Below are 25,652 nucleotides of genomic sequence, written 5' to 3' on the forward strand. Positions count from 1 at the left end.
CCGTGGCAGCGGGGTCCTAATGGAAACTAAGGGATATTAAGGCCTCCTTTTAATAGAGTACCGGACCAAAGCATTAACACATAGTGAATACATGAACTCCTCAAACTACGGTCATCACCGGTAAGTATCCCGATTATTGTCACTTCGGGGTTAACGGATCATAACACATAATAGGTGACTATAGACTTGCAAGATAGGATCAAGAACTCTCATATATTGATGAAAACATAATAGGTTCAGATCTGAAATCATGGCACTCGGGCCCTAGTGACAAGCATTAAGCATAGCAAAGTCATAGCAACATCAATCTCAGAACATAGTGGATACTAGGGATCAAACCCTAACAAAACTAACTCGATTACATGATAAATCTCATACAACCTATCACCGTCCAGCAAGCCTACGATGGAATTACTCACACACGGCGGTGAGCATCGTGAAATTGGTGATGGAGGATGGTTGATGATGATGATTACGATGGAATCCCCTCTCTGGCATAGAGTTTAGGGCTTGGCGGTGGCTCCGTATCGTAAAACACGATGAATCCTTCTCTCTCGGTTTTTTCTCCCCGAAAGTGAATATATGGAGTCCAGGTTGAGGTCGGTGGAGCATCAGGGGGCCCACGAGGCAGGGGCGCGCCCCCACCCTCATGGACAGGTGGGGCACCCCTGACGTGGATCTTCCTTCCAATATTCATTATATATATTCCAGAATAATGCTCCGTTGATTTTCAGGTCATTCCGAGAACTTTTATTTCTGCACAAAAATAACACCATGGCAATTCTGCTGAAAACAACGTTAGTCCGGGTTAGCTCCATTCAAATCATGCAAGTTAGAGTCCAAAACAAGGGCAAAAGTGTTTGGAAAAGTAGATATGACGGAGACGTATCACGCGCCCCATATTTGATTGGGAGGAGGGAGATGATGACTGTCAACATATCATCCGGGAGGCTGCCGATGAAGTCTAGGACTGCTGTAGTCTCCTGCGGTTCTAGCTCGCCCGCCTCCGCTTGTTGGCAGCCCCGTTCTTCACCTCCTGAGTCTCCTTGTCAGCGGCGCTTTCTGATTGAAATGGGAGTACAGGGAATATTTAGTTAAAACAGGGCAATTGAAAAGTGTATTGGTAACTAGAAGTTATTAGGTAGGAATATAGTAAGGAAAGGGAATAACAGTTGGTTGCTTAAATACTACACAATTCATTTGACATTGTTGGGTAAGTCAGCATGAAGATAGTTGAAAAGAAAACTTACTTCGAACAAAGTCTGGACGGATGATTTTGTCAGGGAAGTTAGCATATATCTCATGACCAGGCCCTTTTATGTGCAGTGCAATTTTAGTGCCAGCTTTCAGTACATAAAACTTAGAAATTTCTTTCCAAAAGTCAGTGCCAAAATTGGAGTCACCACGTTCATCAAGTCATACAGTAGCAATGATTGTAAATCCATGGTTTGTGTGTAGTATGACATCCGTCCAGTCTTGATCTATGTAAAGGGAAAGATTGTGCACTACATAATCTGTTGCATAGCAAGGGACGCGCTGCAGAAAATGGTAGGATTGTTAAAGAAAATATGGTAACATGCAAATATGTGCCCAAATTGAAAGAACTGTACAACAGTTGAAATTGAAGGACAAAAATCTATAATTAAAAAGATAGGGTAGACATGATGTCATGGAAATATGAGAGTAATCGAAAGAACAATACATCATTAATTTGCCTAATATATAAAGAAGAGGGGAAATCCCCTTTGACGTATATGGTGCATGTGGCACCTTTTATCCAAATGTAGCAATATTTAGAATATGTTCAGGAAAGTAGGCCATGTCAACCGATTTAGGGTGGGATTGAACATACCGCGCGCGCCCTCAAGTTATCTGGTACGGTGAGATGGAATCACTAGCGGAGGTCACAAAGTCCTGATGTGTCGGCGCACTGTACATTCTATGAATGAAAGAAAACCCTCAAAACAGCTCGAATAAAAATGAATTCACGGCGATTTCTGCCGGGTGATTAAAGGAGGCAGATGAACTGGGATAAGAGATGAGATAATATCTCATTAATTAGTTACCTTGTCGTCGAGAAAGAATCCTCAGTATGATAGATTCCCCAACCGAGCGGAGCTGGGTCGACCGCGAGCAGCGTCGAGAAAGTCGATGGCGATAGGCGGCGACAAGACAAAGTGGCAAAATGCGGTGGGCTTTACCGGCAGCCTGGGGGCGGTGGCAGGCGTCGAGCTAAGTGTTTACCGCCGCGATAGGCGGTGCCATGGCATAGACGCAGAGGAGCTTGTGCAGGTGTGAATGGGGGCCGGAGGGGGTGGCGGGCGGGGTGAGGATTTTTGTGACGTGGGATGGTGAGGGTTTTCTTTTTTCTTTTTAGAATTGGGTGGTGAGGGTTTTCTGTCCCACAAAGAATTTTGGAGGCGACAGTTTGCTAGAGCGAACCATGTGTGATTGGCACAACAGGCAAAATGAAAGTCATTACACACGGTTCCAATTTTGGGAACCGTGTGTGATTGACGTACTATCTCCATCCTGGTTTATTGGTCCCCCTTTGTAATTTTGACCAAATATGTAACTAAGAAATGTTTATGCATGTCACCAAAAATTATATCATTGAACACTATGCTCAAATACCCATCCAACAATATAATTTTTGCTGACCTGCACTAACATTTTGTCAGTTAAACCTTTTGTCAAATTTTAACACAAATTACAAAGGGGACGAATAAACCACGACGGAGGTACAGTCCATCAACCGAACTGGTTTCATCCATATCCCACGGTTAGACATCAGTAAACATAGATTAAACATACTCAGACATAGATAATAAGTGTACACGCACATAAGCATAGTTCAACCATAAGTACATAGTTCAACCGTCATTAAGCATACATAGTTCGATCAATCCCACACCTCATCTCACATGCCGGCACGATCCTGAAGCTTCTCTAGGTACTCAGGGTACGCGCCGTGTGCCACCCTGCGAGAATACTTCCACTTGAAGGAGACAACGACCCGTCCTCTTGCATGCGCCAGAACACTTAGATACGCGTCATGAAGCTTGTGGTTGCAAAATGGGCATCGATAGCGTCGTTCCAGGTCCTAATACGCCTGTTATGCATTCCTGCATAAAGCTCCCTTAGGATTTGCCTCTTGTACCTCCTCTGGACATCTTCATCCCCGCTGTCCACATCGTCAGATAGCACCTATACAAATAGTAAAACAAATTTGGCATCAAATCAATGATTACATGCCGTGAAGTAGGATTAGGAATTTATGGCTACTTGTTTATACATATCTAGAGATTATGGTTCAATTTTTAAGCACAGTCGTCTATGTACAGACCAATCTTGAAGAAAATGATGGCACAAACATATGTAGGTCATTCAAAATCAATTGTCAAGTCCTGGCTAGGAATTATTAGCATGAACACTAACCCTAGTCGGATTACTAGCAGAAATCATTTGCACAGATGAAACCTAATGACTTATCACTAGTTCCATTCAAACAATCAATACACTACACGGATCTAGCGAAACTTACTCGGATTTCATGGATTGGGAGAACATAACCATAGGAGTTCTATTCCAAAAAGGGGGAGGCAGGAGTAACCAGAGAAACCCTATGATCTATTTGACACATAAATGGGTATAGATGACTAACCAGCTGTCCGTCGGAGTCGGAGTGGTCGTCGGAGTCGTCGTCGGGGTCGTCACCGGAGTCGGTGTGGAACTCCGCCTTCGGCTGTGGAAGATCGATGTCGTTGACGACGTCAGGGTGTAGCGATAACTCGCCAGCAGTGACGGCAATCTCTGTCTCCATCTCCACGCCATGCTCCGGTGCTTTAGTAGCCCCAGTGTCGCCATTCCCTCCGATGGGGCGCTTCGGCGGCATCCTCATACACTGACGGCTTTGAGGACTGAGAGCGGCGTTGAGGATGCAAGCGGAGAGAGAGGATTGTGTGTGTGGAGAGGATGGGGGTGCGGCCGCTTGGGCGCACCATTAATATGGAGTAGTGGGAGTTGTGGGAGAGAGGCGGGCGGCGGTCAAACCGATGGCTCGTCTCCCTGGTGAGCCTGCGCACCGGACTGCTCGCATGCCTACCAAAGTTTCACACAGCTACTCGCACGCCTCCCGATGACACTGCGCACCGAGCACGCCTCCATCAATTCACACACCTGCACGCACGCCTCCCCGTCTGCCTGCTCGCATGCGTCCCACAACTCACGCCTGCTCGCAGGGCACACGGGTCACACGGCGACACATATATTGTTTTTCTATTTAGATGATTAATGTTGTACCTTTATTGCTTAACCGAAGCATGGCACGTATCCGTTTAGGATATTGGTTTCCAATTATTAATAATCTCCCGTTTGTAATTAGATAAAGATTACATCAAAACTGGTCTCAAATTTGACAAAAAAGTACAATGCCACTTTGTATTGGTGTCCATATGACAACACGATAAGTTTCATCAACTTCAAATAAGTTTTGGATGTACTAGAATTTAAAAATCAAGATTCTCAATGTTTGAAATTTATTGCACGGGGAGTAAACATGCACCCAGTGAGACACATGTGTTTTGCAGTCCATTTAGGTGCACTGCCATGTGTGCATGTAGCTCAAATTTGATTTTTGCACATTATACCCGTACAAAATCAATCAATTAACGTACTAAAACGTCTTAATGATCTCTGTGATTTTTTCAAAATTAAGACGTCCCTCCTTTGGTAACATATGTTCACCGCGGGATAATTAATTTAACATGCATCGTAGTTGCAGTGGATTCGTGGCATGTGTGTGTGGGTGTGTGCGTATGGGGGTGGCGGGTGGCTCGTAGTACACTACGAGTTGTGAGCCACCATGTGGGTTGGCCATTTTGTTAGGCAGGCTGGTGCCACATCAGAGTCGTGAAATCGTTATTTAAAACATTACACAACCCTTTCATACATACATGTTTTGGCCACATGCAGTCGATGGTTGTCCTACACGACACTCGATACTCGCGTGTGATGCTTTCTGTGGGCCCGTGAGGTCATCGCCCATCACTTTGACGAATAGCCGGCACTGAGGTTAATTTGACCAGCAAGGTAGAATCTTTTTTGTTTATGTTATGGTGGTATATAGTACGCGTCGAAGGGGTGGGAGGGGACTAGCATATATCCTATATGTACGCGTCCGTGAACAAGTACACCTCACTCAGTGTCGGGACTTTTTGGTTTCCGAGGCACGTGGCACATAAAAATTGTGAAATTGGCTATTCAAACATCACACAACACCTCTTTGGGCCACATGCACGCACGCAGTGGTTATCCTAGCTAGGACACTGACGTGTGACGCTGCCATCTGTGGGCCCACGAGGCCATCGTAGATGCATGCATGCATCACTTTCACCTACATTGGGAGAGGTTACTTAATTTCACCATCGATGAGGATTCTTTTGGGTTGTGCATATTACGGAGGGAGCATATACTATGCGATGAAGAAGGGGGAAGGGGACCATCATATGTAGTACGCTTCATGACCCTCACTCTGTGTGGGTGCATGGTCTACAGTTTTTGAGGCATGTGGCACATCAAAGTTGTGCATTTTGGGTATTCAACATATATATGTTTGGCCCACATGCAAAGCGGTGGTGGTTGTCCTCTCGCACCCACTTAAGCGGTTATCAGCGATATCGATGCTTTCCATCTATGGGCCCGCTTGGTCCATCACTACTTTTTGCCTGACAACAAGAGAGGTTAATTTGACTTAGGAGGGGATTATTATTTTTGCTTGTAATACGGTATATATATAGGTCATGCTCTGGGATGACATGCATGATACAGTTTGAGCACACACACATGCATGTGTACGCATGAATCCCTCCCATCGAGTCGAAGTGGCTAGTACAACGACACGTCATGAACCGATCTCGCTCTATGTGGGGAGCTAGAGTACGATTTTTGATGCACGCGCCACATCAATGTTGTGAAATGGTATTCAAACACGCATGCACGCATCACCTCCATACATATGCATGTAGTGATTTCCTTCGAACGGTACACTCCCTCGCGTGGTTATCGGCGACAAGCCTATATATTCGTGGGCCCGTGTGGACATCCATGATCACATTGACTAACAACAAGATAGGTTACCATGGAGGATTCTTCATTTGGTTCGTGTTATCGTAGTATAGGTCATGGTGAGATTCAGACCTTAAGTTTGAGCGCATATACTATGCACGCATGCCTACTTGAATCCCCGTCGTTGGCTTGAAGTGTGGTGTAACATACATATGCATCGTCAACCTAACCCTCACTCAGTATGGGGATTTCTAGTTCGAAATCACGGTGCCACATCAAAGTTGTTCCATTGTTACTCAAAAACACACCTCTCGATACATATGTTTGGGCCAGACACATGCAGTGGTTGTCTTCGGGGACTAGCTACTTGCATGATTATTGGCGAGCTAGCCCATCTCCGGGGTCGCATGGACGGCCATCGCCTTGACCAACAACAAGAGAGAGGTTGTACGACCAAGGTGGATTATTCTTGGTCTGTTTTACGATCCATCTTGGTGAGATATGCCTATCTGGCCCACCGACTGAAAGTGTGTGTGTGGGGGGGGGGGGAGGGTTGCTACTTCGCATTTTGTTAGGTGTACCTCGGTTGGGGGGGCATGCATTCATAGCTTAGGATTCCCTTCGTGCCAACACGAGGGGGGCTGCTAGCTACTTCACACTTTGTTAGGTGAACCTCGGTTGGGGGGGCTTGCATTCCTAGCTTAGGATTCCCTTTGTGCTGACACGAGGGAGGGGGATGCTAGCTACTTCGCACTTTGCTAGGTGAACCTCGGTTGGGGGGGGCATGCATTCATAGCTTAGGATTCCCTTCGGGCTGACACAAGGGAGGGGGCATGCTAGCTACTTCGCACTTTGCTAGGGTGAACCTTGGTTGGGGGGCATGCATTCATAGCTTAGGATTCCCTTCGGGCTGACACAAGGGAGGGGGCATGCTAGCTACTTCGCACTTTGCTAGGGTGAACCTCGGTTGGGGGGGGGGGCATGCATAGCTTAGGATTCCCTTCGTGCCGACATGGGGGAGGGGGGCTGCTAGCTACTTCACACTTTGCTAGGTGAACCTCGGTTGGGGGAGCATGCATTCATAGCTTAGGATTCCCTTCATGTTGACACGAGGGAGGGGGGCTGCTAGCTACTTCACACTTTGCTAGGTGAACCTCGGTTGGGGGAGGGGCATGCATTCATAGCTTAGGATTCCCTTCATGCCGACACGAGGGGGTGGAGCAAGCAATACCGTGCGCTTTGCGAGATAGGTGCCACATCGAAGTTGTATTTGGTATTTGAAAATCAAACCACCCTTTTCATACATAAATTTGGTCCACAAGCAAGTGTGTTCGTGTTTTGACCCTCTCCCGCATCATTTTTCGCCAAATTTATGAACATTAGACAAGTCGGATCACGCAATAGACACGGTTCACTCAAACTAACCGTGTGCCACGACGGTGCCCCTGTCACGCACACATCCTCATAGTACATTGGGCTCCACGAGGCTCCCCCTCTCAAAAATATCTGCCCACCTCGAGGGTTTTTCTATTTCATAACACACGGTTGTTATCTCCGGACTCTGTGCGATGTTTCTTGTTCCCAATCCTGCCTGCATCCCTAGAAAATATCTGTCCGCCATGAGGGTTTTTCTGTTTCATAACACACGGTTGTTATCTCCGGACTGTGTGAGATGTTTCTTGTTCCCAATCCCTCCTGCATCCCTAGAAAATATCTGCGTGCCTCGAGGGTTTTTCTATTTCATAACACATGGTTGTTATCTCCGGACCATGTGTGATGCACTATCATTGAAATTTTCAATAGCCCCGGCATTTCACTCCCGCGTTTGACTCCGGCATAGTAAAATTTTCAGTACCCACGTCATTTCCTCAAACACCCCTCGCCTCCCCCCTCCACACACACACACACACCAAAACCTCCTCGGGCGTTCGCACACACACACACACACCCCCTACCTCGCTCAAACCCCTAGAAAGGTCCCCGCCGCAACCGCCACAAGGCCTCCATTGTCAACATCTGCCGGTTTGCCCGTGCAGCTTACCCACCGATCTCCATACCCAGGCCGCCCTGAGTTTCTTAGATGATGCCTGCCAAATGCCCCCTTTCCCAAAGGTCCCCATCCCCGTCCCCCACTCCAGAGCATCGCAGCCTAAGCCCGGCTACGCTTCCCGTGGAGCTCGAGGAGCGGTTGGCCCAAAAGAGGTGTATCGCGGTCTCTTCGCCCAACATCGCCGAGGAAGCTGACGACCATTACTGGCGGCAGGCACTCAAGCAGCGGGCTAGAGTATGCAGGCATGTCTCGGCCGCCGGCTACGACATCGAGGTCATCGACAGCGACGGCCTGAGGCGGGCTATGTCACAGGTTAAGTGGCCCACCCCCAACCTGATGAGGACATGAATACCTTGGATACGACCAAAAATATTGCATACATGCATATTTGTCAGGTGATTTCTAATGCAAACTATTCAATAATCTATTTATGTTATCCAGAACAAAAATACTTCACACACTTTTGTGTTTTGTCTAATTGCAGGTGTATGGGACATTTGTACAATCCACATATGAAGATAAGGGAAAAGGAGAAGTTTAGGTTGTGTTCAAAAAGTCCTCTCACGTCACTTTTGGGCCAAGAGAAGATAGAGTCCAAGTCTCTCACGTTCTGGATTCAGATTCGGACTGCACAGACATACCTGACTCAAAACGCCAACAACTTTTTCATACGGACTCCGAATTGGGTGATTCTTTTTTTGTTGGAAACTAGATTTCGTGCTCTTTCCAACCCAATTGGATTCACCTTCAAATTCGTCCGGAGCGTTGAGTTACGGACGAAACAATCTAACGTTGCAGCAGAATCCGAGTCAAACTACAAGCCCAAAGGTGTTGCATCACCTCCACTTGGGCCCATGAGCCTTGTACGACCTAGGCTTAGTTTTAGGCTGCCTTGGGACGTCCTCCCACCTCCTTGGCCGCCACCCCTTGCTCCTATATAAGTAGATCCATCTAGTAGCTTTTTCCTTGGGATTTGTTTAGTTAAAAGTTAGCCATTGCAACTTCGTGTACTTCGTTTGTGTCCAACGACCATACCAAGACCGCTTCCGGATCCCCACCATTATCAATACTTCATATTTATTTGCAATATTCAGATTGCTTTATCATATTCTTGCTCGTTCTTCGATTGCTTGCAGGAATAGACCTTCGTGGTCAGGCTGACCGTGCTTCCAGCATCGTCAGTAACCTCAGGAGATTGGTTTAGCGATTGCTAAGGCGCAACGTCGTGCACGTTTGTAGTCGGATCGTCAAAGTCGTCTTCACCAAATCGATAGTTATCATCTCATCGAAACATCGGGACCCTCGTCTCTATTACAACCCCTCGTGTTCAACTGCCATTGATCTCATCCATGGCCCCACCGTTGATCTCCTCAGGCTCGATGTCAACAATTTGCCATCCTACATCACCATCGAGCCCCTTTTGTGATTTCTGAAGGACACATTCTGTGACACTGACTTGGGATCCACATCTTCCAAGTCAGACCTCATCGAAGGCGACCACGAGGAGGGCACCCTCTCCGGCTCTTCCAAGGGGAAAGAGCCCATCAGCTCTTCCAAGGGGAAAGCGCCTATCTGCGACATCAGGGAGGGACCCTACAGCCGTGCTCTTCCAAGGTGAAGGAGCCCATCTGTGACAACATGGAGCGCATCCAGGGTCCGTGCTCTTCCCACGGGAACGAGCCCATCCGCGACAAGTGAGGAAACCCATGATTTGTTTTGTCGTGCCTCTTCACAAGGGGAAACCCATGATTTGTTTTGTCGAGTCCCTTTTGTAGTGTAGTGAGAATATGTCTAGTTTTAATTGCTATATCTGGTTGTTTGCAGTATGCCTTGTTTACTTCAGTTGTTCACAATGTGATGCTCTATATGTGCAATTATTTACTGTGCAGTACATTTCATGAATCCAGTTTTAAACATACCGATAGGAATGCATATATTTGCTTGTTGTTAAGCCTGTTATAGCTAGCATATGCCTCTTTTAAATTTTTTTGATTGTTTGATTGTTTGTAGTTAGCATATGTCCAGTTTCAAATGCTATCTTTGGTTGTTTGTAGTATGCCTTGTTAATTCCAGTTATTCACAACATGATGCTCTATATGTGCAAGTATGAACTGTGCAGTTCAATTTCATCAGTACCAGTTTCAACAATACCACTATGAATAACTACATTTGGTTGCTGCATCTTGTAGTTAACATGCCTTTCCATTTTTATTTAACAATAACCAGTGTACTTAGACTGGCACAATACCAATTTGAATGAATATGTTTGCTTGTTGTTAAATGTTAGGCCTGTTGCAGTTAACACACCTTTCCACTTGTTTTGCTTTACTAGCGTGCTTAAACCTGCACACTGAAGCTATCTTTTGGAGATTATTTTGTCTGCCATGGATAATTTTTGTTGATGTTTAGCCTATTGTGCTTAACATGCTTCTCGATGTACCTACACAGGACAATTTTGGGAACGACTATTGTTTTCCATCGAGGTTAGTTTCATCCCATGGCTTATATCTGCTCATTGTTCAGGATATCGGTAGCTGGTACCATATAGGCCGGGTGCTGATAAGGGACTAATCGGTGAATCGAACTTTTAACTAAATATATCTGCAACCCATTTATCGTTAGGTTAACTAGGGCCATATATAATATATCTGAGGCTACATAGAAACATGCATTGTACTTAATATTTAAATATGCAATCCTAGGCTACATAGCAACAATGAAGAGTGTTACATTAATGTTCTAATGATGTCTAGATATATGTAGAAGAGCAGCAGCAGCAACAACAACAACAACAACAACAACAACAACAACAACAACAACACAGCCCTGTTCGGATACTCAACTTAGCTAGAGATTAGAGTTAGTTTCTAGCTCATAACTAACCCTGAACTAACTCCATCCAAAGAGTTGTTTGGATGGCAGGGTTAGATTGACAATAAATGCACTAGGAGAACTAGCTCCAATTAGCACCTCTTGGGTTGGATAGTTTTTTGGGTGGGTTATAGATGCAACTAGCTCAAACTAGCTCTCATGTTTAGATATACTTTAGGGATATTTGAGCCCGAAGTAGCTCAAACTAACTATAACCCATGGATACAGCAGCAGTTAATCAGCCGATAATTTGTAAGAAACCACTAAACTCCTTCCGGCCCATAATATAAGATGTTAATTCATCTAATATGTGAGTATATTGGGTGTTATAAGATACTCCGTCCGTTCCTAGATATTTGTGTTTTTGGATATTTCAAATGGACTACCACATACGGATGTATATAGTCATATTCTAGAGTGTAGATTCACTCATTTTGCTTTGTATGTAATCACTTGTTGAAATCGCTAGAAAGACAAATATTTAGGAACGGAGGGAGTATTATAAAAGAGTGTTGTACTACATCATTGTGCAATTGCTGTTTAGCTTCTAATATTAACTTGGTGCTTTTAGGTACATATGTCATTGGTAAAGATCCGCGCTTCGACCCTTTCTGCGTATGGGGCAATGAGATATCGATGAACCAGCATCAATTGAGGAAGCTGATAAAGATTGTTAGTAAAATGGGTCCAAAGATGGCAATTAAACTATTTGTTTACACTTTATCCAAGACAACAACGAACTGCAGGATGGTAAGTAAGAACTCTGCAGCCTTCTTTTTACTGCCCATAATGAGTTGTGTTAGATGACAATGTCTGAATCTTTTTCCTTTGCAGTGGTTGCCAAAGCAGTTTACTCAAGATTACCTCTCAAACTACATGATTGCTGGGCATGCAAAGGTTAAAGTATTTCTACCAGAACACAATGATTATCTAGATGTTTTCATGAAGACCGTGAAGGATGGGCGGTCGACCATCACAAGGGGTTGGACTAGAGTCGTGTGTGCCTTCTGCATGGAGGAGGGCACAATATGGGCATTCTGCTTCACCTTATTCAGCAACCAGAATGTATTTCGCCTCTTTCTTTACCGTCTTTAATAGTACAAGTACACAATTGTGGTTCATCATTCTTTATTTGGTTCTTATGTAATTCTTGAACATATGTACCTATGAATTGAATAATGCATTGGTTGTTTGAACCTGATGGATATGAATAAAGTTGTAGCATACATTCAAGTTCAAATCCAAATTTGGACAATTTGAAATAGTAGCAATTAAATTACGGCAAAATTACGCCCTCCAGGTCGTTACGGCACACACGGTTGGTAAAACACAAACGTTTGCGATATACACCATAATCCGAGACGGTTCACAGAGAGGAAACGTGTGCAAGCATGCACACAGTTGCCGTTTGCAAAGCGTGTGCGATGTCAGACAATATCACAAACGGTGCGGCCAAACTAAACATTTGTGTTAGTTGCCTTATTGTACACGATTCGCAACCATGAACTGTTTCTGATGAAGTATGCATCGTAAACGTTGCACCACAGAATAGCGTGTGCGATAGTTGTCGTGTACGATGATGTTACGACGGTCCGACATTTCGTAATCCTGTCCGACACTCGTATGATGATTAGCTAATCGTGAACCATTTGTGATGGGCCGCACATCATACACGTTCTATAATAGTGAACCTTTTGTGATGGGCCGCACATCGTAAACGTAGCACCACAGCATACCGACTGCGACGGCAATGCGAGCAGAAACGAGTAGGAGTACTGTAGGGACCCTATCCCCGACGGTTTCTGGGTCGTGTGGGAAGGACCCCCCTATCGCTATCACTCACTAGGCGACGGTTCCAAATGCCGTCGCGGAAAGGGGTTAAAAACCGTTTGTACAGCACTGACGCGTACCAGCGTTTGTGCGTATATATGAGCGCTTGCGTGTGTAATGTGTTAAAAAATACATCTCGTGATTATATGGTCACTGGCTCACCATACAGCTCTGTAATTTGTTGATGACACAATCAATTGACCAGTCAAACGTTCCACGTGGCGCAACTAGTGTTGCACCATCAGCGCACGTAACCGTGGGGCCCACCTGTCAGTGTGTATATGAAGGAAAGAAATGGTAGCTTGCGTCTGTACTGTGTTAATAATTTACATTTTGTGGTGATGATACGGTCACTAGCTCACCATACAACTCCGTAATTTGTTGATGACACGATCAATTGACCAATCAAAGGGTCCACATTCATCAACACACATTACCGTAGGGCCCACCTTTCAGCACATATAGAAAGACAGAAATGGTAATAAATTAGTGGTCGGTGGGGATTCAAAGTCCTGAGACCTCAGGTTGGCAGCCCACGCACCCTAACCATAGCGGACTAGGTCACCTTTTGATGATTTGCTGAGCCGGCCGTTTTAATTGCAAGCACACATGAGCCACTGTGGTGAATACAAACACATCACACATGTGCACAAAGACGCATGTAACGCCCGCATGCATGCATGCAATACTCACACGTACACATGCACGGACGCAACACTCGCACGAACACATGCACGCATGCATGCGTTCAACACTGACACGTACACATGCACACACGAACACACACATGCATGCTTGCAACACTGAAACATACACATGCACGCACGCAACACTCGCACGCCTTCATGCACAGAACACACGGCGCAGGACACACGCTCAACCTATACGTGCATGTACCCTTTGTTAAGGGCATGAATTGTTACGAGTATTAATCAATCTTATCTGTGATAAGCAGAAGATTGATGTTTGCAGCGGTCTTTATGAATCACAATGTATATATGAAAATTTTAAAATTCTCTTACATTATATAGTAGGCTTATCAACCTACATGAACAATCATCAGTTTATGAAATGCCCGCTTCTCACGGCCCTTGCCTACCAAAAACCCCTCCCCCCTCCCGTGCGCGATTCCCGCCCGACGCTAGTTGTCTGCATTCATGCAAAGCCTACTCCTCTGCCTTGCGCTGCCTGTGTTGGGTCACTGATGAACAGCGCAGTGTCGTATGTCAGAGTCAAGGGCGTCGCTCGCTGCACGCCCGGCTAAACACGCCTCCTCGCTGCATTCAAACGCCTCCATGAAGCATATACCTCTGGGGCTCTCGGCAGTCCGGTGATCGTGCTGCCGGACATGAGGAAGACAAATGGATCCGCAGGCGACCATTTAGGCTAGGTATTATTATACCCATGCTATTTAGGAGTAGCACCGCTTAGTTGATTTAAATCCAATGAAATCCGTCATGTTTATATGAAAATCCGGTATTTTATATGAATACTGTCATTGTTTATCTAAAATATCGCCGTGTTTGCATGAATTCCGTCCGGTTGGTTGAATTGTTGTCAGAATGTGTGTGGCTATGGTTGGATGGCGTAATTTCTGGGTCGCCGGTCAGTCTGTTGCCAGCTCGGGCGGTGAGGTGGGAGAAAAAAAGTACAACTCATGCGAGCTCGTCTCCAACGTGCGTGCTGGAGGATGAGCACCCGACCTCTACCTCGTTCATCGGTGGCAAAGGCATGGGTGGACAATGTTGGGAAACATAGCATGCAATTTCAAAAAAATTCAACCGATCACGCAAGATCTATCTAGGAGATACATAGCAATGAGAGGGGAGAGTGTATCCACATACCCTCATAGACCGAAAGCGGAAGCGTTAGATTAACGTGGTTGATGTAGTTGTACGTCTTCACGATCCAACCGATCCAAGTACCGAACATACAGCACCTCCGAGTTCAGCACACGTTGAGCTCGATGACGTCCCTCGAACTCTTGATCTAGTAGAGGGTCGACGGAGAGTCCCGTCAGCACAACGGCATGGTGACGGTGATGGTGATGTGATCAGCGCAGGGCTTCGCGTAAGCACTACGACGCTATGACCGGAGGAGTAAACTGTGGAGGGGGCACCGCACACGGCTAAGAGAAATATTCGTGTGCTTTGGGGTGCCCCCTTGCCCCCGTATATAAAGGAGGAGGGGAGGAGGCCGGCCACAAGGGGCGCGCCAAGGAGAGGCGAGTCCTACTAGGACTCCAGTCCTAGTAGGATTCGGCCCCCCTTTTTTTCCTTCTACCGGAAGGGGGAAAGGGGAAGGAGAGGGAGTAGGAGAAGGAAAGGGGGGTGGCGCCCCCTTCCCTAGTCCAATTCGTCCTCCTCCCTTGTGGGGGGCGCACCAGCCCCTTGTTGGCTGGTTAGCCTCCCTCCTATGGCCCATATGGCCCATATCTTTCCCCGTGGAGTTCCAGTAACCCCTCCGGTACTCCGATATGTACCCGATACACTCCAGAACCCTTCCGGTGTCCAAATACTACCTTCCAATATATCAATATTTACCTCTCGACCATTTAGAGACTCCTCGTCATGTTCGTGATCTCATCCGGGACTCCGAACAAACTTTGGTCACCAAAACACATAACTCATAATACAAATCGTCATAGAACGTTAAGCGTGCAGACCCTACGGGCTCGAGAACTATGTAGACATGACCGAGACACATCTCCGGCCAATAACCAATAGCGGAACCTGGATGCCCGTATTGGTTCCTACATATTCTACGAAGATCTTTATCGGTCAAACCGCAATAACAACATACGTTATTCCCTTTGTCATCGGTATGTTACTTTCCCGAGATTCGATCATCGGTATCATCATGCCTAGTTCAATCTCATTACCGGCAAGTCTCTTTACTCGTTTCGTAATGCATCATCCCACAACTAACTCATTAATCACGTTGCTTTCAAGGCTTATAGTGATGTGAATTACCGAGAGGGCCCAGAGATACCTCTCCGATACTCGGAGTGAAAAATCCTAATCTCTATCTATGCCAACCCAACAAACACCTTCGGAGACACCTATAGAGAATCTTTATAATCACACAGTTACGTTGTGATGTTTGATAGCACACAAGGTGTTCCTCCGGTATTCGGGAGTTGCATAATCAAATAGTCAGAGGAATATGTATAAGTCATGAAGAAAGTAATAGCAATAAAACTTAACGATCATTATGCTAAGCTAACAGATGGGTCTTGTACATCACATCATTCTCTAATGATGTGATCCCGTTCATCAAATGACAGCACATGTCTATGGTTAGGAAACTTAACCATCTTTGATTAATGAGCTAATAAAGTAGAGGCATACTAGGGACACTCTGTTTTGTCCATGTATTCACACATATACTAAGTTTCCGGTTAATACAATTCTAGCATGAATAATAAACATTTATCATGATATAGGGAAATATAAATAACAACTTTATTATTGCCTCTAGGGCATATTTCCTTCAGTCTCCCACTTGCACTAGAGTCAATAATCTAGTGCACATCATCATGTGATTTAACACCAATAGTTCACATCTTTATGTGATTAGTTCACATCTTTATGTGATTAGTTCACATTGCCATGTTACTAACACCCAAAGGGTTTACTAGAGTCAATAATCTAGTTCACATCGCTATGTGTTTAACACCCAAAGAGTACTAAGATGTTATCATGTTTTACTTGTGAGAGAAGTTTAGTCAACGGGTCTGTCACATTCAGAGCCGTATGTATTTTACAAATTTTCTATGTCTGCAATGCTCTGCATGGAGCTACTTTAGCTAATTGCTCCGACTTTCAATATGTATCCAGATTGAGACTCAGAGTCATCCGGATCAGTGTAAAAGCTTGCATCGACGTAACTCTTTATGACGAACTCTTTATTACCTCCATAATCGAGAAATATTTCTTTAGTCCTCTTAGGTAACTAAGAATAACTTTGACCGCTGTGCAGTGATCCACTGATCACTATCGTACCCCTTTGTCAAACTCATGGCAAGGTACACAATAGGTCTGGTATACAGCATAACATACTTTATAGAACCTATGGCTGAGGCATAGGGAATGACTTTCATTCTCTTTCTATTTTCTGCCTTGGTCGGGTTTTGAGTCTTACTCAACTTCATACCTTACAACTTAGGCAAGAACTCCTTCTTTGACCGATCCATTTCGAACTCCTTCAAAATCTTATCAAGGTATGTACTCATCGAAAGTCTTATCAAGCGTTTTGATCTATCTTTATAGATCTTGATGCCCAATATGTAAGTAGCTTCACTGAGGTCTTTCTTTGAAAAATCATTTCAAACACTCTTTTATGCTTTCCAGAAAATTCTATATCATTTGCAACCAACAATATGTCATTCACATATACTTATCATAAATGTTGTAATGCTCCCACTCACTTTCTTGTAAATACAGGCTTCACCGCAAGTCTGTATAAAACTACATGCTTTGACCAACTCATCAAAGCGTATATTCCAACTCCGAGATGCTTGCACCAGTCCATAGATGGATCGCTAGAGCTTGCACACTTTTTAGCACTTTTAGGATTGAGAAAACCTTCTGGTTGCATCATATACAAGTCTTCTTTAATAAATCCATTAAGGAATGCAGTTTTTGACATCCATTTGCCAGATTTCATAAAATGCGGCAATTGCTAACATGATTCGAACAGACTTTAAGCATAGATACGAGTGAGAAACTCTCATCGTAGTCAACACCTTGAACTTGTCGAAAACCTTTTGCGATAATTCGAGCTTTGTAGATAGTAACACTACTATCAGCTTCTGTCTTCCTCTTGAAGATCCATTTATTCTCAATGGCTCGCCGATCATCGGGAAAGTCAATCAAAGTCCATACTTTTTTTTCATACATGGATCCCATATCAGATTTCATGGCCTCAAGCCATTTCATGGAATCTAGGCTCATCATCGCTTCCTGATAGTTCGTAGGTTCGTCATGGTCTAGTAACATGACTTCCAGAATAGAATTACCGTACCTCTCTGGTGCGGACCATACTCTGGTTGACCTACGAGGTTTGGTAGTAACTTGATCTGAAGTTTCATGATCATCATCATTAGCTTCCTCACTAATTGGTGTAGAAATCACTAGAACTGATTTCTATGATGAACTACTTTCCAATTCGGGAGAAGGTACAATTACCTCATCAATTTCTACTGTCCTCCCACTCACTTCTTTCGAGAGAAGCTCTTTCTCTAGAAAGGATCCATTCTTAGCAACGAATATCTTGCCTTTGGATCCATGATAGAAGGTGAACCCAACAGTTTCCTTTGGGTATCCTATGAAGACACATTTCTCCGATTTGGGTTCAAGCTTATCAGATTGAAGCTTTTTCACATAAGCATCGCAGCCCCAAACTTTAAGAAACGACGGCTTAGGTTTCTTGCCAAACCATAGTTCATATGGTATCATCTCAACGGATTTAGATGGTGCCCTATTTAACATGATTGTAGTTGTCTCTAATGCATAACCCCAAAAACGATAGTGGCAAATCGGTAAGAGACATCATAGATTGCACCATATCCAATAAAGTACGATTACAACGTTCGGACACACCATTACGCTGTGGTGTTCTAGGTGGCGTGAGTTGTGAAACTTATTCCACATTGCTTTAGATGAAGGCCAAACTCGTAACTCAAATATTCGCCTCCGCGATCAGATCATAGAAACTTTATTTTCTTGTTACGATGATTCTCCACTTCACTCTAAAATTCTTTGAACTTTTCAAATGTTTAAGACTTGTGTTTCATTAAGTAGATATACCCATATCTGCTCAAATCATTTGTGAAGGTTAGAAAATAACGATACATGCTGTTAGTCTCAGCACTCATTGGACCGCATACATCGGTATGTATTATTTCCAATAAGTCATTGGCTCGCTCCATTGTTCCGGAGAACAGAGTTTTAGTCATCTTGCCCATGAGGCATGGTTCGCAACTATCAAATGATTCATAATCAAGTGATTCCAAAAATCCTTCTACAGGGAGTTTCTTCATGCGCTTTACACCAATATGGCCTAAACGATAGTGCCACAAATATGTTGCACTATCATTATCAACTTTGCATCTTTTGGCATCAATATTATGTGTATCACTGCGATCGAAATTCAGTAAACCATTTACATTGGATGTAAGACCATAGAAGGTTTTATTCATGTAAACAGAACAACAATTATTTTTCTGACTTAAATGAATAACCATATCGCAATAAACATGATCCAATCATATTCATGATCAACGCAAACACTAAATAACATTTATTTAGTTCCAATACTAATCCCGAAGGTAGAGGGAGTATGCGATGGTGATCTTATCAACCTTGGAATCATTTCCAACACACATCGTCACCTCGCCCTCAACTAGTCTCTGTTCATTTTGTAACTCCTGTTTTGAGTAACTAATCATAGCAACTGAACCATACCCAGGGGCTACTATGAACACTAGTAAAGTACAAATAACATGTATATCATATAAACTATTGCTCACTTTGCCATCCTTCTTATACGCCAAGTATTTGGGGCAGTTCCGCTTCCAGTGACCATTTCCTTTGCAGTAAAAGCACTCAGTTTCAGGCTTGGGTCTAGCTTTGGGCTTCTTCATGGGAGTGGCAACTTGCTTGCCATTCTTATTGAAGTTCCCTTTATTTTCCTTGCCCTTTTACTTGAAACTAGTGGTCTTGTCAACCATCAACACTTGATGCTTTTCTTGATTTCTACCTTCGCCGATTTCAGCATCGCGAAGAGCTCGGGAATTGTTTTCATCATCCCTTGCATATTATAGTTCATCACGAAGTTCCAGTAACTTGGTGATAGTGACTAGAGAACTCTGTCAATCACTATCTTATCTGGAAGATTAACTTCCACTTCATTCAAGCGATTGTAGTACTCAGACATTCTGAGCACATGCTCACTGATTGAGCTATTCTCCTTCATCTTGTAGGAATAATACTTGTTATAGGTCTCATACCTCTCGACTCGGGCATGAGTCTAAAATACCAATTTCAGCTCTTGGAATATCTTATATGTTCCATGGCGTTCAAAACATTTTTGAAGTCCAGGTTCTAAGCCATAAAGCATGGTGCACTAAACTATCAAGTAGTCGTCATACCGACCTTGCCAAACATTCATAACGTCTGTATTGGCTCCTGCAATAGGTCCGTCACCTAGAGGTGCATCAAGGCCATAATTCTTTCGTGCAACAATGAGGATACTCCTCAGATCATGGACCTAGTCCGCATCATTGCTACTATCATCTTTCAACTTATTTTTCTCTAGGAACATATCATAAATAAGCAGGGAGCTACATCGCAAGCTATTGATCTATAACATATACATGCAAATACTATCAGGACTAAGTTCATGATAAATTAAAGTTCAATTAATCATATTACCTAAGAACTCCCACTTAGATAGACATCCCTCTAGTCATCTAAATGATCACGTGATCCATATCAACTAAACCATGTCCGGTCATCACGTGATCCATATCAACTAAACCATGTCCGGTCATCACGTGAGATGGAGCCAGTCCCATCGATAAACTCTAGATCATGTTCGTCCATTGGCGAGATTGGCGGCGGCGCAGAAGGAGAGCTCCTACGCACCACCGGTTCTTTACAGCCTATGTGAACTGCAGCAGCACCAGATCGATGCTGTCGTTGGTGTACGGCGCCTTTGTCTGCGTCGCCGGGGGTGGTCGTACTACAGCTGTCCAACGGTACGTCAGTGCTGGAGGACGTACTGGGCCTGGGAGTGGTGTGCAGGTGCTGCTCGATTTTGGTTGTTCCATATGCTGGCCGCCGGGAACGGCGCCGTTGGGGACGCCGTCAGGGCGGGGTTCTAGGTGCGATGGAAGGCCGACGCCAGGTGGTGCGGCGAGTGCTAGGCCTCCGGAGGGTGCTGCGGGTATGACACGGCGGCGTCGAATGATCACACATGCTTCTGTTTCAGAGGTCTGGCTAGCGGGTCGTGTTCTACTTCTTCATCAAGTTCAGTTACCCAATAGTTGATCTGAGAGGTAATTGGTTGGTTAGTGATGTTTGATTGATCTAAGCAACCTTGAGATGTGCGATGGGCGAACGTGAGCAGCGGCCAACGGCAGACATGGACTCAAGCCAACAGAGGTACACGGCGGAGCAACTTACCTGCTCGTCTCCACTTCGCAGGCGGCAAGCAGGCAACAGCTGCCACCAAGGTGTGTGCTCTTTTTTTCCTTTTCAAATCCATTTTGTTCACATGGGTCTCAAAAAAATTGGGGATCAACAAATTGATCGCTCGGAGTAATGAGCATACATATTCTTTCTTATGCATCAAGGCAGGAAACATTGTTTTATTGTCAGCACATGGAATTTTTGGTGGTCAACCCATCAGCCAATGCCCTCATGATCTGCGCTTGGTGTACTTACACTTTTTTTGGACTAAGGCAGTAGTGCAACTTTAATGAGAAGATTTACAAAATCTGGTGGTGCTTACATTTTGATCTATGCATCTTTTCCCAGAATTGAATAACTGTGAGTTTGTGACCATCGCCCTTGGCATCTTTTATGATGTATTTTTTGTGTGTTAGGTCAAGCAGTTCCTGTGAAATGACTTTGGGAATGGAGTGGTTCACTGGGGTAATTGGCGGTACCACCACATGCTGACATGGAGTGTACGAGGTATGTATTTTCAGCTTGTTAATTAGGATGAAGTGGAATACATCATAAATATTCTTTGCATGACCGGTCAGGGACATATCAACACGTCCACTTAATCAAGTTAATCCATGTTCAGTTCCTTAGTTTGCCTACCATTGTCCGGATTTACCATGTATTATTTGACCGGAAAAAATGCATTGTTAATCGCTTCGACGGACAAGTGAATATGTAGGTTGTATCCCTCTTTAGTTTTTTAACGGTCTGTTTCACTGACTCACTACTCCATCATACATTAAGGTCAAGAATTTGTCATGTGTTGTCCCTTCTTAAATATGTTGCACTCGCTTTCTTCTGTCAGCATTTTAGAAATATAAATTTCCTCAGTTGATTTCTTATCCCGTTACCCCCATGTATGTATTGGTTGTTGAGCATTGTTCACTGTTACAAAGATAGGTCAGTAGTCAGTAAGATAAATAACATTTTAATATAAGGTGGTATTGTTCCAATTTACTGGCGGTGCATTTTCGCCCTTAATGTTGTTGTTCTTGTATTATTTCTTAAGTTCTAATTAAGACTAATGATCTGTTCACACAAGTCTTAAGAAAGGAGTGTGAAATTAATTTGTTAGCAAAGAATCTAGAGTTAGACTTACTCGATGGTTGATCAGTCAAGTGAAGTAATGATCTGGATGTGTTGGCAAAAAAATTTTGCAAGTGCATGGAGAAGCTAAGGAATATGTCAGCCACTTTCGTATATTGTGATGTTATTACTATATATTAAATGCGCTAGATCTCAATTCACATATCATAATCTGTCAAATTGTGATTATGATATTTTGTTTCTCAAAAAAATTAGAGTCAGGTATGATGACTTAATAATACTGAGACTTAAACTCAGCTACCAAGTATTAATAAATTAATGTTGCATCTACTAATAGCCTAAATTAATGATTCATGTTACATATTCATACAAAGTTTACGTGTAATTAGCATGTGTGTTCTCATTTGTCCATTTTTAAATAGTTTTAGGGAATAACTAAATACTAATTTGAAATGAATAAGATTATTTTAACTAATACCAAGTGTAGTTTGATTCTCCTTTTAGTTTCTAATAGAGGAAAGAATTAGTTTTCTGTTTAATAGCAGAATAATCAGACTTGTACCACTTTACTCACGAAAACAAGTTATTTGGGTTTCTAACCGAGCTGACATGCTGCTTCTTTATATAATGCAATCTACTTATAAAGAAGGTGATTTGTTAACCCCTTTCCGCCGTAGACATAGTATGTTGAATTGGTATTCCCAGTCTATCATGTTAATTAGAAAACCTTATGCCTAAAAATGCTTTAAAGTGTCATCATTTGTTTTTTCCCAGCCATTTTTTATCATTACATCGTTTTCCTGGCATGCTCAAGAAATTACCAGTGTGACTTGCCTTATCCAGCCATTGTCTGGACTCGCTGCTTAGTTTGGTTGCTAATGTAGTCAGTACCGGCTTGCATTGTAGTTCTCTTTAGTCCGAGCAATGGCTGGAACTAATTTTCACGGCTCAAAAGTAGTCCCAGCCACCGCTCCATGGAAGAACTAACACTGCTGCTTTCTGTTTGGTATATTTTTTGGTTTGTTAGTCTTTATATGAGGTTTAACTATTGTAGCTAAGAGAGAAACACGAGAAAGTAGCCATTACAGTCACTTGTTATATTGGGAAAACATCAAAAGCTTGTAATGTTTGTATTCACGAAACAAAATGATTATTTGGTACGTATATTTTCTTATGTCGTAGCAACACACATGTATCTAGCTTTCTTATTCAACAAGAACGAGAAATACACTTCCAGATTTGACCTGGTTGAGGAGGAAATGTTGACATGTTTTTTGACTTGGTTTTCCTTGATTTCTTACAATTTTTCTTTCCATTTTCTTGAGTTTGTGTAGTTTATCCCATGTTAGCTGTTGTCAGTGTTCTAATCTGAATCATAGGAGGAGTTGAAGTAGATAGAATAACCATATATGTCCTACTACATGAAGCATTTTTCTGTTTGATAAGCTATGTTGTGCTGCATTACCACATCTCATATGAAAATTAATTCTGATATACCCGAAGTCCCCTACCATGGAGAAGGATATGCTGCTAAGAGATGGAGTTGGTAGTTATACTATTTACTAAAATACCAGTTTGTGGCTTCATACAAGTGTAGGCGCTAAAGCTCTTCAATATTTTTTCTGTTGAGATAAATAACCTAGCATGCATTTCTCCATTATGTTGATTTCCTTATTTTCCATGATATGCCGCACAAAGCTAGGAGACAACATTCTTGTAACCGATGGTGTATTGGTTATGCTGGTTTGCCAACAATTCTAGAATTTCCTCTCAAACAATGAATTTTTGAATTAGCAGTCGCTTTGAGTGTTAAGCTACCGAATCATATGCTATTGAGTTGTCATTTATGCAAAAAATTCAAGTACTCAAGGAGAATGTTGAATTATTTCTTTAATTTGATATTCTCAATAATAGACACTATATGTTTTTGTACGTTTTTTGTAGCCACAAAAGCGTTATCTTTATATTGTGTTGAAAGAAACATTCGCATTGCACTATGCGTAAATAACAAGAAAAAATCATGTCATCATCTCTCACGATATGTGAAGATCATTCCATAGAGTTGCTAACATTAATAAAAGGTTTAAAGCAGTGGTATGGTGAATGATAAACTTTTAAAGCAACGACAATGCTAAAACTAGGACACACAAAGAAAATGAAGGTAGATGCAAGGTGGGGAAGGGAGGTAGATGGTGCTTGTGTAAGGAAAGAGAAAGAATTCTTTATTTGACCCTTTCTTAAAATTCGGTTCCTTTTTTGGCCCAAAAAACTTCCTTCTTCCCTTTTTGACACTTAAAATCCATTTTGTTCCCTACATGACACTTTCATCCATTTTTTCATCTGACGGTGTTAACTATGATGTACAAAGATAATTTTACCCCTGATGATAATATATGTCACCAAGAAATGAAAGAGAAGGAGCGTGAATATGAATGTATGAAAGTGTTGCGTGTTGGAGATTCCCCGTTCAAATATTCATATGCACCAGCGCCCAACCAGTTGCATTGCACAGCTCGATCTACAAGAGCCCCGCACTCAGTTGCTCACGCAAGAATACGTACAAAGCTAGCACAAGAAGCATGCAAGCTAGCAGCTTGATTGATTTTGCTTGAACAGTGAACACACGTCTAGCCGGCACCTCACATGCGTACGCGAACCAGTAAAAGCTAGCTCTTAATCGATATTTGATCAATTCGATCTCCGCGAAATACTATCGTAACTATCCTACGTATATACATGGTAGCGAGGAGATGGTTTTTTCGAACGATTTGATGGAAACATTTTCCTCGATGGAGGCGTGAGCTTGTGCAGCAAATTGAGGCGCGAACAATCTCACGGACATCACCCGTCGAGGTCTAAACTATCACCCACAACATTAATCTGCACAAATTTATACACTACAGTCTACAGTAGAGGCTGAATGGATAGTCATTATTCCACTCATCATATTATTATTAGTCCACCACATTTTTGTTTGATGATTAGTCATATAGTACTATTTTTTATTTACCCAACCACGACAAAATATATCACATTACCTCTTTGTTTGCATGTAAATAATTTGGCCACATACTACACTAGGGGTAGAAGTGTAATTTTATGTCAGACTTAACACCGTTACTAGCCAAATATGATGGAAGTGTCACATAGAGAACAAAATGAAGTTTAAGTGTCAAAAAGGGAAGAAAAAAGTTGGATGGAAAATTTGGCCCTTTTTGACACTTAAATTATCTCTCCCGCTTCTTTCCTTGAGATAATTGGCAATTGTTGCTAGTATATGAATGAAAATCACATGGCTTTATGCTTGACATACAATTCTGAATCAGAACAACTGGGAGATACATGCGTTTTTGTTATTCCATTGCAAACATTCTATAATAATTGTACGATCCATGTGTTTGTATTATTCCATGGCAACGCACGGGTATCAAAGTAGTACCTTGAAATTTAGTGAGGGATCATCTTATAATGCTACCACCGTACTAAGCAAAATAAGATGCATAAAAAATAAACATCACATGCAATCAAAATATGTGACATGATATGGCCATCAT

The sequence above is a fragment of the Triticum urartu genome, chromosome 5, assembly GCF_003073215.2.
Source record: "Triticum urartu cultivar G1812 chromosome 5, Tu2.1, whole genome shotgun sequence".
NCBI lineage: Eukaryota > Viridiplantae > Streptophyta > Magnoliopsida > Poales > Poaceae > Triticum > Triticum urartu.